The following is a 17,857-nucleotide window of genomic DNA, read 5'->3' on the forward strand; positions in this document are numbered from 1 at the left end:
CCGTTTGTAGCCGATGAGATCAACAACTGCTTGTCTGGCGGCCGGCCTATTGCAGGTAACAATTTTAAATGAATCCTTTATTTACTACCTCAATACATTAAAAAGTCATTTTATTATTACTTTTCTTATGTGTGATAACTATAGTTATAAATATTAGCAGATATGATGCCAAATCTGTGCAGCAAGTGGCGGCAAGTGGTAGATGCACCGTAAGCATGTGGGGTGCTGTGACAAGTGCAGTACTTGGTCCCCTTCACAGAGTGGTGGGCAGTTTTGACGCACTACAGCACGCAGACATTACTTATTAAGTGTTGCTGCCTTTCGTGCTGAACGAACATTACCTAGACGGATTGTATTTGCTGCAACATAACCGTAGTCATGTGCACCAGGCTGACACTGTGAAGACTTCAGGAGCGGCTTGCGATCACCGTGCTCCCATGGCCACCCGCAGGTGCTTACTTGAACGTAATCGAAAATGTCTGTAGAATCTTGAAGACGCGTTTGTCTCGATGGAATCTCGCCGACTCCTTTTTGGGCACCTTGGAGTCAGCCATCAGAGAAGAATGGGATCGGCTGCGGCAGATCCAGGACACACTCGTACGCAATTTGTACGAATCACTTCCCAGACGTCTGCAAACTGTGATTGAAACAAATGGTGCCTAAACGCGACACTAACTAATTTAGTAGCAAAATGTACTCGCGTTTTTGAAAGTAAGGAGACTGATTTAAAAAAAGAAAGAAAACAGTTGCATGCTCATTGCTGCTCAAAAGTAGTTAGACAACGCATACGTGGGGTTAGTTTCTTGTTTATACGACAAAATTTGTCTTCCCGGAACATTTTACAGAACCAAAAGCTTGCGAGGTGTTCACGTAAACAAGGTTCCGCGATTGTTTCGTATTCGACATCAGTCAACTGAATTGGGGCACCACAAAGTTATTTCGATACGCGTGTTCTCAAATATTTTCAAAACGGTACTACTCGTTTAGAAATGCGGCAGATGGGAGGTGTCTAACACGTTAATATTTCACCTGAAATGAGATGTTTATTTTTTTTACACAAAAGATCTGTATCTAAAAAGTAAAGCATTGAATACATGTAAATGCTTGACGCGAAAAATAAAAACGAAAGAGTGCTTTGGTGGAAGTGTCCAGTGCGCCGGCGCGCTTGCCGACACACTAGGACACAATCGTCCGACACAGGTTCGAGTTAGATTTTCATCAAGTATTTCCGAATAAACTTGCGTTCAACAAAAACAAAGGCAGGATATTCAATAAAAAAGCCTAAAACGGTATGCGGAAAACCGATAAAATGGCGATATAACAACAAAACATTTAGCCCGTACTCAGGCTCCGCCTTCATAAGGCCGAGAAATCATCTTGGGCAAGTTGTTGCGTCAAAGCGAGATTGTATTAACCACTTCGAAGACGGACACTAGATGCGATGGATGTCTATAACGAACCATAGACAAATGAAGCGAATAAACAATAAACTTTAGTGAAAAATATATTAATAATCTCGCCGTCGCTTCTGCTAATCTAAACGTATAAATGCACTGAGATATATTCTGGTATCAGTCATATAGATTACATTTATACGCCCTTCGCAACACGCAATCTTCAAAATGCAAACAAAGAGCCCAAAAAATACGCGATTTTGAAGATTTGAGTTTGTGATCCGCAAAGTCGCGCGGTCTTAGCGGCGGCCTTATTACCTCCCCTTACCCCGGTCCGAAGATTGGGAATGGCGTTCACGTGACCAACTAGTTGAAACGGCTGCCGACAAGGTAGCGCCTTTCCATATAGTCCGGCCTTTCCGCGAAAGTCGGGAGTTCCAGTGGTAGCGTAAAGTTTGGGGCGCACTGTACGGCCGTTTTTACAACACCTGCTGACCGACGTATAAATAAACAACCCGAAGCACCAAACACGTTCATAACGCATACATTGAAGAAAGACTGAAACGGTGGCACCACACGCGTTCCATCTAATCATGGCTTTCGACTTTTGTCTCCTGCACGACGATAATGACGAGCTCACGCTCGGCAAACAGGCGGCTAAGCTGGTATTGTCGCCGTCTCACTGACAGGCCACGCAAGTGAAGCGTGGCGACGCGTAGGGCAGACTCTAGTCTTACAGCCATTTGAAATAAAAGGGGCGGTCCGTAGGGCGCTTACCTCGGGTCGGCTGGCCTTCTACCCTGACTCGTCAGACACCTTCCAAGTCTTCCGCGCAAACACTGAGACCATAACCTTTCCTATTTTGTCATGGCGTTCGCTTGGCACCTCTTACTGCACCTGTAGCAAAATATCCTGGGAGGCGCCGGGCCGGCTCCACCTTATGGGTGCAGTCTTCGCAGGCGCTTTGGTCGCTGCCTTTGCGTCTGCACCGTGGTCGTCTCGAGTCCGCTTTGTAGCGACCTCCAGTGTGACGGCCGTCTCCATAGGGGACCGCCTGTTTGTTCAAGGAGGAAGGGGAGGAGGAAGAAGGGGAGGGGGTGGGCAATTACGCATGTGCCTGCTCCCTTGACTCCAGTCCTCGACGCCTCAACGGGCTGAAAGTCCAGAGACGGCTTGGCTCGCCGTCCCAAGTACCAGGTGCCACGTTGGCCGCAGACGAGGCCATGGCGCCCTTGGGTGGCGCCGTTGCGTTCGGCGTTTGCACCGCCCCGGCGTCCGGACCCGCGATGGCCTCTTGGCGTCAGCCTCGACCATGAGAAGCTCAGATTTCTCCACGCCTCTGACAGGGCCTACGGCCACCGCATAGGTCATTACGCATTGCGTGCCGTCGTGGCCGAACCGCCGACAGACGTTGTGCTTGAGGATGCGGCACTCCTTGCGGATGTGCGCCGTCCTCTGACGCCAAAGGCATAGGCAACCTGCAATGCTGTTTGGTTTGGCGCCATCTAGCGACTGAAGCAAGAAATATTGGGTATCCCTGGGAGTGGCGGCTGTATTGTTCAAACGTGAGCTTTTACTCCTGTGCCGCCGCTTAGCCTAGTGTCTGAAGCACGAAATACTGGGTATCCCAAGAAGCCGCGATCGGGTAACGTGCCAGTACAGTGGAAGCTACGGCCCTGGCGGGCCAATGGGAACGAGACTGCGTATCACCGGAGCGCGCCCCTACTCTGAAGATGTATCAGGCTTTTCGCTGCGTCACGCTCCAGTATGTGTGCGCTCCGCTCGTATACGTCGCGCATTTCGAAGCCTTTGGCACAAAACGTGGGGCTTATCGTTCAGCCTTTGCTAGGTCACAACGAAACAGTGCATAACCGTGGGCTCTCACTCTGCCAGCGCAGCCTGGCTGTTGCCGGCTGGCTACCAGGTAACAATTTCTGTTGTGGAGACAGTCGGCGCAGCAAAGTTTCGCAACAGAAAACAGTTTTACTGCAATCGCGCAACAATGTTGTAGCAAGTCATAACACTACAGAAATGCCCGCTGCTAAAGCACTGCGGCAACTGTGTCGGTCAACCGTTGATTGTTTCATGCTCGCAACAGTTACCGAAGCATTGCTTTTACCCAGCGAAATGTGTGCTGCTATGATGTTGCTAAACTGTTCCCGTGGCAGATTCAAAAACCATTTGCGTTTACACTGCCATATTGCAGTCGCCAAACATTGCTTTCCAAAAGTGTTCCAGCCGTACGACACAACAGTTTCGCGCTAGGTTGGAATAGATGTCTCGAGGAATTGTTGCGGAAACACTGGACACCATTGTTGGTTGACTGTTGCTCAAGCCTATTCGGCAGACGCTGCGTGCCACACCGGGACTGCAGCTGTACATCAGTTTTCCCCAACTGTTGCCGCATGCATCTTCTCAACATTTGCACGCATGACCAGGCAGCGCTCCTCGCGACAGTGCTTCCCCATGATCGGGGCAACAATGTCTTGCTTTTGTTGCTAGAGTCTGTCACGCCACAGCAGCGTGGCATAGTTTTGCGGCTGTACCTCACTTGTCTCGCAACAATGCGAAAACAGTTGGACAGCCTTTTGGTAACTATTGCGGGCACCTTATAGCAAACAGTATTACAGGAGAGTTACTAAAACTCGATATACTGCCATGGAACAATTACCAAAGAAGTTGCACCGATCCGTACGATGGAACCCAACTTTCGGCAATCGCAACGCCGCCATTTCTCCCGGCGCGGCCACTGAGGAAACTGCACAGCCCTTCGAACTCTCTATAAACTGGCTCAGAGTGTCGCAGTCAATAGTGTCAACTAGAGTGCATGAAGGCTCCCTAGCGTAAACTACTACTCTTCTATTTTGGCCTTCAAGGGCTATATCGTAGCCGAAACAGACTAGGTAAATTGGATGTCAGGGTTGCCAGCCCCGTCTCCCCTGCAGAGGTACCGTGAATACACATAGAAGTCAGCACGCACCCAGCTCTGGACGCGCTACCTCAAATCTCCGGTGAGTCGTAGTTTTATAAAAACAATAGTAATTATGCCGCAGAACCTTGTAAACTATTTTTTTAAGAAAGGTTCCTAGAAAAAAAAGTTTATTTCCGTTTGTTTTCATGCAAAGATCTAGTTTTCTTAAAACTCATGGTAACCAGAGTCTTGATGCCCGCCAAAGACGTTACTCTTTCTGTGGATGCAATTAGGGGGCGCCACCGCCGCGTTGTTCTGGAGGTCTCCAGCCCCACCAGCAGCGCTCCGATGCGAAACTCTGTGCGACGACCGCCGTTTTAATGGCATTTATTTTAAAATAATTGTTCCGAAACCATATGTTTTAGGAGTATCATGAAACTGCCTATTATTCACGTACTTTACTGCTGCTTGTGGTTCTCTAATTCGGTAAGTGGTGCGAAAGCACCCTCCGCGCCGTTATGAGCACAATCACGCTACCATGCCGCTGAGACAAAAAATAACCACCCAATGACTCAGCTGAAAGTGACATCCTCATAGATTAGCAGAGCATCCCACTCACGTAATACACCCCCCCCCCCCCCCCCCCCCCCCCGCTTTGCATTTATTATTTTTCATTCCTCCTTAGCTTTATTCCTCAACTCAAAAGCGGACTGAGAAATCACGTGGTCGTGAGATGCTTTGGCACCGGTGCGATGACTCGAAGCTTTCACCGTGCTTTTTGAACACAACATATAACTTGTCATTCGCAAGTGATTATAAGTTCCGTCGGGGCACTCATTGACCACGAACGCGAATCCAAATATTTGTTGACGAGCGCATACATCCGAGTGACGCAGTTCTCATGTGCAACGCGTGAGTAACACTGACATGCTCTGAGTACAGCGGATCTATCACGGTGAAAAGGCGGAGAGCTTTCAAGGAAAATTAGGTACAAAATAGTCCCCTATATCTCCAAATGTTCGTAACCGAAAAGCTGGCTTTTGACTTTCTACCCTCTTTATTTTGGCCCACTAAACGATATGCGAATAGTAAACCCGTAATGTAAAATCATTTGTCCCCGCCCGAAATTCGCTTTATGTCGAATAAAAAAATAAAAGGCGCGAATAGAACAGGACGGAAAAAAAAACCACGTACGACGCGGGCAAGCGTCAACTTCCAACTGAGTTAATAAAACACGAAACATTGTCAAACTGCCACTCCCCATCGCCTAAACACATGCAAGAGATAAAGATTCCTATCGCTCATCAGACGGAGCCCTCAAGAAACACAATTTATTTGTTTAGCAGATAAAGGAACGTCTGCTTACGCATTTGTCAGCCGCGTTGTGCATACCGGAAGCTTCGATTTATGTCTTTTCCATCTTCTTCTTCTCTCTCTTAATAAACCTTGTGTGCTCTAACAAAATTTCACACCCGGATCGTTCGCAGTGCTCCGCAAGATGGCCACCCGAATCATTGCGTCCGACTAGCTTGTGTTCCCGCGCTCTCTTATTAAGGCATCGGCTGGTCTGAGCGATGTAAACTTGTCCGCAACTAAAAGGAATCTTATAAACCACCTTAGTCACGCCTTCTAATATTTAAATTGATCTGAACTACCTAGGCTTACACCAAATTTTTATTTAATTTCATGGCCCCTTTACATCTGGAAATCAAAAAGAGTAAAAGCACATAAAAAACAAGCCTCGCGAAAAGTTTAAGCTTTTCTTTTTTTTTTTTCCCCAAAAAGGGCAATGTAAATTACCTCGACTTGCAAGTTAGGAACTAAGGGTCTAATTTTAACATTCCCGTTTTTGTTTCGTGAAGCGGTCATAACACATGAACATGTGGGGACCACATCTAATCTTGTAATGCTCGTGTCCCACTAGAGCGACAGACAGAAGCAAACCACAACGACAAGCCTCAAACCAGAGTCTTTCGCTATTCGAGAGGCTTTGTAGAATAAAGGATGCTATACTGAAACACGATCATCATGCACGCGAGGGCATCTTTGGCAGGCTTGCAATCGCTCGTGCCTACTGCACGAGCACCGAACGACTAAACGCCTGCCATAGGTACCATCGCGAGCATGCTGCGTGGGTTTGAGGCTTGTCGCTGTCTTTCGTTTCTGTCTGTCGCTCTAATGGGGCAAGGGCATAAACAACTCCGGAACGCAGTCCAGTGACGGAACCTTACATTTTTTGTTACGTCCCTATTTATGTTCTAAGTGAAACGGTGTTATCTATCTCATCCAAAAGACAGTTCTAAAAGCAGCACTAAAAAAAAAAAATCTTTCCATCAAAAAAGTTTTTTTTTTTATTTTTTATTTACATGAGAAACCAGAGAAGCACGGAAGCACACTATTTAACTTTGAATCACTTTGGGGGCTTTGGTAATTGAACTTCAAACTGTAGCCAGCTGACATTTTAATCGCTCGTTTGATTGCTATGTACACCTCAGATACAATAAATACAAGTTTCTTTTAGTGCATTGCCCACGAATGAGAGACACTATTTTGACGAGCTCTGAGTGGGCGCTAAGCATAAGTTAAAATTTGCTTGCATGCTTTCCGTAAACCGAGCGGAATCCCTTATCGCTCTCCATAAATTGTACCCCTTTCCAAGTGGAAGTTATTTCACCGTTGCGCAAAATCTCACAGAATTCCCATTTTGCTACCAGAATATATATATATATATATATATATATATATATATATATATATATATATATATATATATATATATATATATATATATAATTATTATACATTTTGAGAGAGCAGTTAGTGCTTTTTCGTCAGAGGCCCCATGAAACAAATTTTGGGCTAAAATAAATTAATTTATATTGGGATTTTACTAATAGCACATCGTTCGGTGGGTCAAAAGAAAGAAAAAAGGTAGAAAGTCAAAAGCCTGATTTTCGGTCCGAAAATTTGAAAATATAGCAAACTATTTTGTATCTCCTTCCCTTCGTAAGCTCTGCCTTTTCAGTGATACATCCGCAGACCCCGCAGCGCGTTGCCGGGCCCAAACGCAGGTCACACAGCACCGCACCTCACTTAATCCCTTCACCCCTAAGCTGACATTGTGCTGGAAGCTACGCGCTTGCTGGACCAATCAGCCGCCTCCCTTTCATCACCTGACCTCATTTTCTGCGCGTGGCTATGCGCGAGAGAGCGTGATCGCGTGACAAAAGTGTGGCTGGACCAACGAGCACGTAGCTTCAACAGCACTCTCAGCTTCGGGTTGAACGAGGTGGGGAAAGCAACTTTTGTCTGAATTTCGAGCCACGGGCTAATCTTCTAGGGGGACAATGGCTGTGCCCGGCTACAGAAACGAGATTACGAGCAAGAGGAGACTCCCTTCTTTCCGTCTTCTTGAACTCTTTGAAAGAATGCTCGATTTACGAGTCGAGGAGGAAAGCTAAACAGGAAAAAGTTGGAAAAGCGTTTTTTGCATCCTTGGGGAGGGGACCGCTAACAATAACCAGATTAGTCGGTCTGGAGCGCGGTCATGGACTTGTCCTTCCGTTCCCCTTCGACGCTCAGCAACACCTTCGTGAACGGCTCGAGAGCGTCCAGCGTCTGGCGATCCGAACCATCTGGAGCCGGTTATCCAGTGCGGCGGACGTCTCCTACAACGCACGCCTTGGGGCACTCAAGTGGCGACCCCTCGGACAGAGGAGGTGGACATCACGTGTACGTGCGGTCTGTCGGCTGCTCGACGGGTCGCTTGCGGGGTCCCACATTGCGTCAGTGGTGCGTGTCAGCAAAAGGACAGGTCAGCCCGAGCCACTCCGCGGCCGAACCACTCGCCATAACGAATCTTTCATCCCCGCCATCAGAGACTTTCTAACTATCCTAGGGTGCCTCAATGTCCTTCTGTTTAGGGTGATGCCACACTTTGTAGTACCCGATGCCGACAGCACGCGCTCACGGGGAAAATACAAAGAAATCGACGAAAACAAAATGTCGCCATAGCACAGTCAGCGCCACAAGCGCGTGCAGGGACACGCTCTTTCACGCGCTTCTCAACAAAAATAAAAATAAACGTGTGTGACAAAATGGCGAGATGCTACCACCCTAAGGAAAGCGCGCATGAAGGCACCTTAAACTATCCCACTAAACGCTCGCAACCCCCTACCGGCATCAAATGAACAGTCCCGAGAACTGTGCAGGCTCGTCTCCCATCAAGTGGCGTCGGACACCACCTGAGCTGCGGCACCATAACCACTGTTGTTGCTTTGCTCTTTTGTTTTGACTATTTATACTTACCCAAATTGTTTTCCCCTTTTCCTTTCCCCTCATCCACGGTGTATGCGGCGACCGGCTAGCAGGCGCACAAGCGTAAGGGTTGTTACCTTTCTGCCTAGCCTTGCACGTCGTCGCATATACATCATACTTTTTGTGCAAATAAATTACAAATTACAATTACATGTCCCTCAATCTGTCTAATGAGTCATTTGCGTTGCGAAAGTGCCTTACCAAACATATTGAACCGTGTTATTTATGTGTACGTCCCGCTTTACGGGAGACATACTCGTTGGCATAGTTTATATTAAGTTTATTTATTTCTCTTCATTGCCCTGACATCCGGTTTGATATTAAGCGGATTGTAGTAAGAAGTAAAAACATTACGGGGGTTCAGTCAAAAGTAGGTATAGCTCTTGTACTGTTGGGCAATGTTTTCTTTTGGGCATTTACGTGCCCACTTTCCGTCTAAGTGGTGTGGTGAACCTAAGAGAGGATTAACCAGCCGGACTACCGCCTGTAAACGCTCTGAGCTTTGGGACGTGTTTTTTTCTTTTTACCTTTTGCCGGAATGTGTATCCACAATAAAACTTTGGTTGGGGCTAGTTGGTTCATTTCTATTAAAAAATTAAAAGGCGCGAACAAACAGGACGAAATAAGACACACGTACCACTTGGACAGGCGCCACCTTCCAACTGATTTATTAAAATATGAATTGTCGTCAAACTCGATCCCAATCGCCTAAACACATACAACTGATAAAAATTCTTATCGCTCATTACACACATGCTTCAAGGAACGCAATTTCTTTGGTTAACAGGTAAAGGGATGGCATGCGTACGCATCTGTCAGCCGCTTTGCGTATACTGATTTGTGTATTTATATTTGAGTATCTGTACTTCGTGTCGTACGTGTGTCTTTTTTCGTCCTGTTCGCGGATTTTAAGCTTTTAATGTGTATCCACTCACGCTTTGTGGTGAATAAACCCCCAGCTGCGTTTGCCTTGAACGTTTTGTTTTAATTTCTCATCTCGAGTTTTATCCTAGTGTAGGCGCAACATGTTCGCAGCGTCAGAAGGCGGGTGCTCTTTAAATTAAATGAAGGGTCGCGAACGCGTAGCGACCGCAAAACGCTGGCAGTTCACGGCCAGCGATATTACAGAGTTTTACTGGACCGTACTTTAGAGCTTTGCGTACGCAAGGAAATTGCGGGTCGTGAGCGCGGATGCGCAGAACGCTATAGAAGAGCTAGCGTATAGCGTGCGCCCTCAATGCTGGGGATCTCGCGTTGGGGGCTAGCGGGCTTTGCGGGAAGCTCTCGAGAGATCTCGGGCCCAACGAGAGCAGCAGTTTCAAAATGGCAGTTACCTCGACTGGCGCACCAAGGGCGACAGGGTATTCGGGAAGTACAGGGTTACGTGAAATTGCGTGGTGTTCAGCTCGGCAATTCATTCCGGGACCTACCGCGGTCGAATCACATCGCCGCGCAGCTGAAGGAGTGCAGAGTGAATATAATCACCGCTCGCGATGTGTGTCAACGCTGCGATCTGCTCAACGATAAACCTATTCGCGCAGTTCATCGCCGACGGACGAACTTCAAGGAATCGCCAAAGTGGTCGCTAGGCACTGGACATCAGTAGGTCATGGATTTCATTCCGCAACAGCATTGATGAAATGTGCCGTTTCCACGGGACGATTTCATTTCATTTATTTACTCGCAAGGCCGAAGCATTACAAAAAGAAGTCGTGATGCACAAAAAAAGAAATACAGGATGTACATAAACGGAAACTCCGTGATCGAATTTGGTTACGCACTCGTACTCATAGCCTCTGTACCCTGCAGAAAAGCTCGCTCGACAAGGCAGCTGCCGCTTGGTTTAATTTGAAATTAAATAAATTCCCCCGTTAACATTTTAATTTTTTTTTTTTCTGAGGAGCATGGTGGCTTTATAAGCACGCGGAATTCTACGGCTCAGGCGAATTTAACCAAGGCTATGCGGGTTGTTCACTCGTAAACGTAACGCACAACTAAATTTGTTCCGAGCAGGTGTGTCCAGCGCACGCTACATTATTGCGTATTGCCTACGTAAGAGCCAGCAACGCTATACTAAAACTGAATATAGTTAAGGGAAAGTCCACTACAGCGCTATCGCTGTAGTGGACTTTGTACTATTTGAGCGTGTTGCCCTACTGAAAAAAATTATATGAATTTTTTTATATGTTTATTGGACACCTTTTTTATATCAGAGCTTATTATTTCATATCAGCTTCCTATGCCGCATATCAGTTACACTAGGCTAGGTGGCGCTAGGTACCGCCCAATTCATGTGCTGCAAAAATTCATTTATTTACTCACGCCACCGTGTGGACACATTACGCATACCACTAGCATCAGTTGAACAAATACATTGAGTGCATACACATACAAGGCACAACAAACACGAATACAACAGCACACCCAATAACTACTTCGGATCTCTGCGTTTCCGCCTTTTATACAGGTCGTTTTGTAAGTACGGAGTTTTTCGGTGACCACCTACGCAATAAATAATATTTTCAGCGTGTTGGATTTTTTGCAGTAATGTCGTACTTCTGAGAGTATTTAGAACGGCTCAGGGGACGAATCTCTTAGTAAAAAGTAAACACTCATGCCGTAATTATTTGAAAGCCAGTAAATCAAGCCGTTTCACGGCGGTTCCAAGTCACGTGTCTGCTTTCCCGCGCGGCACGTCATATACTGAAAAAAAATTAAATGATTTTATTTCTTATATGTTTCTTGGACGCATTCATATTAATTGGCATATGTCGCATATCAGTTCTTATATGTCGCATACCAGTTTTTGGGTATTTCATATCAGTTCTTATATCGCATATTAGTTTTTGGATGCTTCATATCAGTTGGCATATGTTGCATATCAGTTCTTATATGTCGCATATCAGTTTTTGGGTATTTCATATCAGTTCTTATATAGATTCATATACTTTTTTTCAGTAGGGTGGTGCATTTTAAAGGGCAACTCCGCTTCATTTTTGGTTTTGAAAAAAACAATGCAGTCCTCTTCAGTATCGCCTAGGAAGACCACACGTCAAATATTACGACGCAGTTCTGTCTCAATGTTTCTTAAACGGTCCGGCAAACTTTGCTACTCGCCAAGTTGGCTGACTCGAGCGGGCGAATTCAGGCGCAACCAACAGCGCAGCCAAGGCTACGGCATGGGCGGAGCCAACATTGAGCTAAACGTCATCATCATGGCCCTCTTTTGCTTGTTTTTACTTCTCCGATCAAGCGTAGCGCATGACGTCAGCAACGTTGCCTCTCGGCGCTCAGCGGTGTCCACGTGTTTGGCGTACGCGCCTGCGCAGCGCGCTTCTTGGGAGCAGACCAACCGTCCGCCGTGGTCCTGCCGTTACCGCCGTCTTCCGCGTCACAACCATCGTCGTCGTCTCACCGTTTGTGATTATTGCCTCTCGGAGTTTCGTCCACACTATGGACACCACGTGCGCAGAGTCGCAGACTTATGCCGCAGTTGTGCAGACGTCGTCGAATGCCGTAGACACCAAAACGTGGCGAAGAGTGCGGTGCAGGCGACACTCGCGCCTGCCGCACGCCCGCCCCCATACCGCCCGTCGTTGGGCCGAGGATCACGTGACATCTCGTACCACGTGATGGCCATGTACTTGGCGGCCCGAGGCCAATGTTGCCGGACGAAGCCGAAGTTTCGGTTTCGATTTCCGCTCGTGTATAAAATTAGATTTAAAAATATGTATTCCATTTTTCGCGAAGCAAACGACGTAGTGTCTTTTACTAGGGCTTTTTAATTCGAAATCACTCATTATCCCGAAATCTTCGGAATTGAGCGGAGTTGCCCTTTAAACATTTAGAAAAGGGGGAGACACATAAGGGACGATACAGACAGGACAAACGTTCAACTTCAACAACATTTAATTTTCGCCTTCAAGCTCAAAGCCCGCCCGCTCCGTGGGTGTGCTGGAAAGGGAACTCTTGGGGGAAGGAGAGGAGGTGGAGAAAGTGAGGAGGTTGCCAAAGGAGGAAGGGAGAGGAGGGAAGGCGACAAGCCCGAAAACCATAATTCCATCTCCCTCTCAAGAAAGAAGATTATTTTTCTGAGGCTCACAATGGAAGCCGAACGCTGACAGACTAGACGAGGCGACATGGTCACCGGCAGAAGCGGCCTTCCTTTCTTTCCGTTATCTCGCACATCCAGTCTTCGAGCCCCCTTCCCTCCTCTCCCTTCCTTGTTTGGCAACTTCTTCCACCTCCTCTCCTTCCCCCAAGATTTCCCTTTCTCGCACTCCCACGGAGCGGGCGGGCTTGGAGCTTGAAGGCGAAAATTAAATGTTGTTGAAGTTGAAAGTTTGTCCTGTCTGTATCGCTATCCTCTGTTTTTTTTTTTTCTTTTTTTTTTTCCACGTTTGCGGGTCCCCTCGTCAAGACCGCTTTCATGGCCGAGTGGACCAACTACCCCTCTCTAGGCAACTGTATCCACAGTAAAGAAAAAAGGTTGAGCCGCCATCCTGGCACCTTGTGCGTGGAAGTTTCGGACTCTGGGAACGTTCAGTGACTAGCAGATAGCCATATGAAGCAACTTTCATGTTTCAACTCGTCGCTAAAGGGTGGAGCTGTTATCGTGCTTAGTTTAATTCCTCCTCTCCCTGCGTTTTACTTCTTTCCATCGAAATCTATCCTCCTTGCCTCCTTCCGCGCTACGCCAACCACTGGGCGAGGCCCACAAGGCACTGCGCCGGCGTGCCGGGTCGTACTTGTTTGCTACTGCATACGGCGGACTAGAGTTTTTTTAATTTTTTTCTAAATATGAAAACAGTCTTGTTTTCTAACGTGAAGAAACTAGCGTTTATGCACATTTATTGGAGCTCTAAAGGACGTGAAAAAGTCTAGATCAGCAAATATAATAACGCGAGCAGAGTTGGAATCGCTTTCTTTCTCCGAGCTTTCTCCGATTCCGCTAAACACAAAACATAAAAAAAAGAAAAAAAATGCCGATGTAGTCTTGAATATTTTGGGGCAACGGCGTGCACTGCAAAAATATATTTTGTTTACCCGTTAATTGCAGCAAGAGCTGAGAGCAGGCACACGATAGACTGCACCTCTCCCTGGGTGTAAAGAGGTTCGTAGGAGGACTGCGTTGGCTGGCGGGAGCTCGTGCCGTCGCTTTGAGCATGGATTGGCACGCGCCCGCAACGCTCGTAGTCCATAGCGTACGTTCTTCTAATACTTTGCATGTGCTTCAACAAAGTACATGTGCAGACTCGGCATCACTCGAGTTAGGCAAATAAAAGACACCACAACGCGCGCAAAACCAGGGCTTTTCGGTAATTTTAAGCAATACCGCTCGTTTTGCCAAACCAGCACCTTGGTTTACGTCGTACACATTTTATAAACGTCGAATACTCCCTAAGTCTGTGCACGTGCGAAGACTGCTATTTACGCGCCTCGTGCATATAACTATCCACCAAATACACTCACTTGTATCGCCTCAGTTAAAATTAAAAAAAAAAAAAAAAATAGCGTGATCGTTTCCCTTGGCAGTTCGTTTCTCATTTCGCCCATTTATTAGTGAGGCCCTTTTCATCCTTAAGGGCGAGACAGATGGACGGCAGAATCGTCGGATCCGACGTCCGATCCGACAGTCCGAACGCCGCTCCGAATTGAGACACACGCTTCCGACCTTGCAAGCGACAGGACAATCCGTTCGGCTCCGTCCAGGAGATCCAACTTCCAAGCACTCCAGCGGAGGTCCTCGTTTATAGATCTCTGGTCCCTGATTGACGGTTTAGCTCGCACAAGCGAAGTTAGGAGCTTGTTCTCGCTAGCCTGGGCATTCTTTGCCGGGGTCATCTTTTTCGAATGGGTCAGCGGGATCCACGCGTCCGGCTTTCCGTCGCCCATCCCGTTTTCTTGTTCGCACCGCCAGACCCAGTGCTAGCTGTGCTGTCATTGGCTGGACGCTTCCGACAGTCCGTCCGCCGTGCGAATCTATCTGGCACGTTGGACGCACGCTGGATCGCCGATCCGACATCTGAAGCGACCAAATTTTTCGGATCAGGCAGTCGTATTGCCAGATCGGACGTCGGATCGGATGGATATTTCGCGCATGTGTCTCGCGCGTTACTCTGTTTTAAGGTATTCTTTTGACGTCCTAACCCGCAAGGTACACCCTTGAGTTCACTTGCAAGGCATATAAGCTTTGCCGTACACCCGCGGGCGTGCCTTACTGCATGAGTTACATATGAGGAGAGAGAGATGTTTCAGCAAAGCCTTAAAAACACAATAGCAATTTTTTTTAATTGTGAATAAATAATGTTTGATTAATCACAGACGACAAATCACATACAAATATGAAGACAAGAAAATATATATTGATACAAGCCAAAATATTGCACATTCGGAAGAGGTCAACCGAGCTCGCGCCCCGGGACCGGCGCTTTGTCGGTTTGTTTTGCTCGTAGCACTGCCAATGCACGCTGCCTCCGGCAAGGCCCCAACTTTGAAATTGTAGGTTTATTATTTTTGTGCTCTTAATTTAGCCGTTACTCGTTTTATCGGTGTTACATTATCGGCGTGAAAAACAGCTTGTAACGCCAATGATGTGAGGAGCTCTTAATGTCATGGCTATAAATTATGTTGTAACGCCTAAGTGGTCTAGGGTGACGTGGAAACGCTGGACTGTCATGGCTACTTTCAGGGTCACTTTCTTGTCATGCCGAAATCCATCGTATGTCACGCCTAAATGGGCATGTAGCCGTTTCATTAGCCGTTACCGGACTAAGAGTGTACGTCTGCGAGCCGTCGCGCTCTTCTCTAACAATTTGATATGAAGGTATACTTGGACGCCGGCATTATTTGTTTAGGAATCAAGCGAAACTTTGTAGCAGATAATTATACATCTACGTCCACTCCCATTCGATGATTATCGTGTTTTAGACTGCGTACACAGGGTGGTTTTCAGCGGTGGTTTTTAATCTGACTGCCCGCCAGAGTGCGAGCCAGAACGCACTATGGCCGCGAGCCGTCGCGCTCTTCTCTAACAATTTGATATGAACGTATACTTGGACGCCGGCATTATTCGTTTAGGAATCAAGCGATACTTTGTATCGGATAATTATACATCTACGACCACTCCCATTTGATGATTATCGTGTTTTAGACTCCGTACACAGGGTGGTTTTCAGCGGTGGTTTTTAATCTGACTGCCCGCCAGAGTGCGAGCCAGAACGCACTATGGCCGCGAGCCGTCGCGCTCTTCTCTAACAATTTGATATGAAGGTATACTTGGACGCCGGCATTATTTGTTTAGGAATCAAGCGAAACTTTGCATCAGATAATTAAACATCTACGTCCACTCGCATTCGATGATTATCGTGTTTTAGACTGCGTACACAAGGCGGTTTTCAGCAGTGGGTTTTTAATCTGACTGCCCGCCAGAGCGCGAGCCAGAACGCACTATGGCCGCGAGCCGTCGCGCTCTTCTCTAACATTTTGATATGAACATATACTTGGACGCCGGCATTATTCGTTTAGGAATCAAGCGAAACTTTGTATCGGATAATTATAGATCTACGACCACTCCCATTTGATGATTATCGTGTTTTAGACTCCGTACACAGGGTGGTTTTCAGCGGTGGTTTTTAATCTGACTGCCCGCCAGAGCGCAAGCCAGAACGCACTATGGCCGCGAGCCGTCGCGCTCTTCCCCTTCTTCTCCGTTTCAATAAACAGTCAAATATCTGGGCGGAGCCGTCAATCGTGTGGGTGTCGGGAACCAGTAACCGCTCATTCACACTGGAAGCGGATACGCGTTCGCACAGCGGTTGCGAACGCGGTTGTATAAAGATCCAGTACAATTGCACGTGCACTGGATGACATTGAATGCGCGTGCAATTTACTGGATCTTTTTAGAACCGCTCTTCGCAACCGCCTTGCGAACGCGGATCCGCTTCCAGTGTGAATGAGCGGTAAGTCTGACCCTTGAAATGCAGGCGTGACGCAAAACCCAGAGGCGTCTCGTTCGCCCACTTACGTACTTCCCAAGCGGTGGGGACTGTTGTTTAGAGGGGAATATCTGAACAGATAAAAGTTATTTGAGCAAGCTCGCATTCAACATCAATTACTTTTCTTTCTTCCTGGGTCACAGTGTTAGAACTAACGCGTTACAATTAACAACGTTACTGGTACCGCGTTAGTTCTTTTTAGTAACGCACTATCGTACTCGTTAGAATACCAAATGAATAACGAGCAAAGTAATGTCGTTATTATTTTACGGTATCTGCTATCAAATTACGTTACCCATTACTTGGTACTTCTGATTAAAAATGGCAGCATGGTGGTTCGAAAGCAAACTAATTTTTATTCTGCGCACTACAAAAATTGGCGAAGAAACCCCAACAAAGCTATGTATAAACGACTTCATTTCAAAATCCCTCGGAAGACACTTTCAACGCTCCCACAACCGGGACCAAAAGGCGCGTGATTATCGCTTTGTCGAATTCTTGCGCGTCCTTGGTGCAGTCTTTGTATAGAAGTTACTAAGGCCACCGGTCGCCATGCCTCGAAGGAGCAGCCGTCTCGCTAGAAAGATACATCCGCTCAGAAGGCAATAGTCTGCCGCCGCTCGAAGGATTCTGCTGAATCGTCCCTAGCTACTCCAGTTGGTTTAGACTTTCTCTTCAAAATAAATATATTCTCTTTCTGTCAAAAACAGAAAGGATAAACTCTAAATTTGGAAGCACTGACGTTCCCGCGCTTTGAACCAAAATAAGTTGCAAGGTTATTGCAGGATTGAAGTGCGTCCGTCCCCAGAAAGACGTCACCATATTTTAGAATCCCTGCCGCCGTGGTACAAAGGTGCGTTCGCTCGCTCGGTAACGACTTCCGTTCAGAAGGTCGCCTCCCACTAAAACCTCTGGTCATCCTTTCCCCCATAGCGTCCCCATCATTAGACAAATGACTGCGTAACCACCACGGACGGCACCTTCTTTGTATCGGAGTTAGTCCCCAACTCCCTGGCATTGAAAGACCAAATTATGCTGGACGCTGCGCCCGCGTAATCGTTCTCGCAGTTCCGGGTTGCGTGTCAAGGCTACTATACCATTTCTCTAAAGAGACACATTCGTAGGAGTAATAGTGATGGCTTTCGTTTGCTTCGCCCTTACTTTGCCGCTACCGGCGTGAAAAAACAAAAGTTTTTGGATACGAAAGACAAACTTAGGGTAAAACTAAAGAGCTTATA

Source organism: Ixodes scapularis, unplaced genomic scaffold (assembly GCF_016920785.2).
Source record: "Ixodes scapularis isolate PalLabHiFi unplaced genomic scaffold, ASM1692078v2 PGA_scaffold6__148_contigs__length_123643588, whole genome shotgun sequence".
NCBI classification, from domain to species: domain Eukaryota; kingdom Metazoa; phylum Arthropoda; class Arachnida; order Ixodida; family Ixodidae; genus Ixodes; species Ixodes scapularis.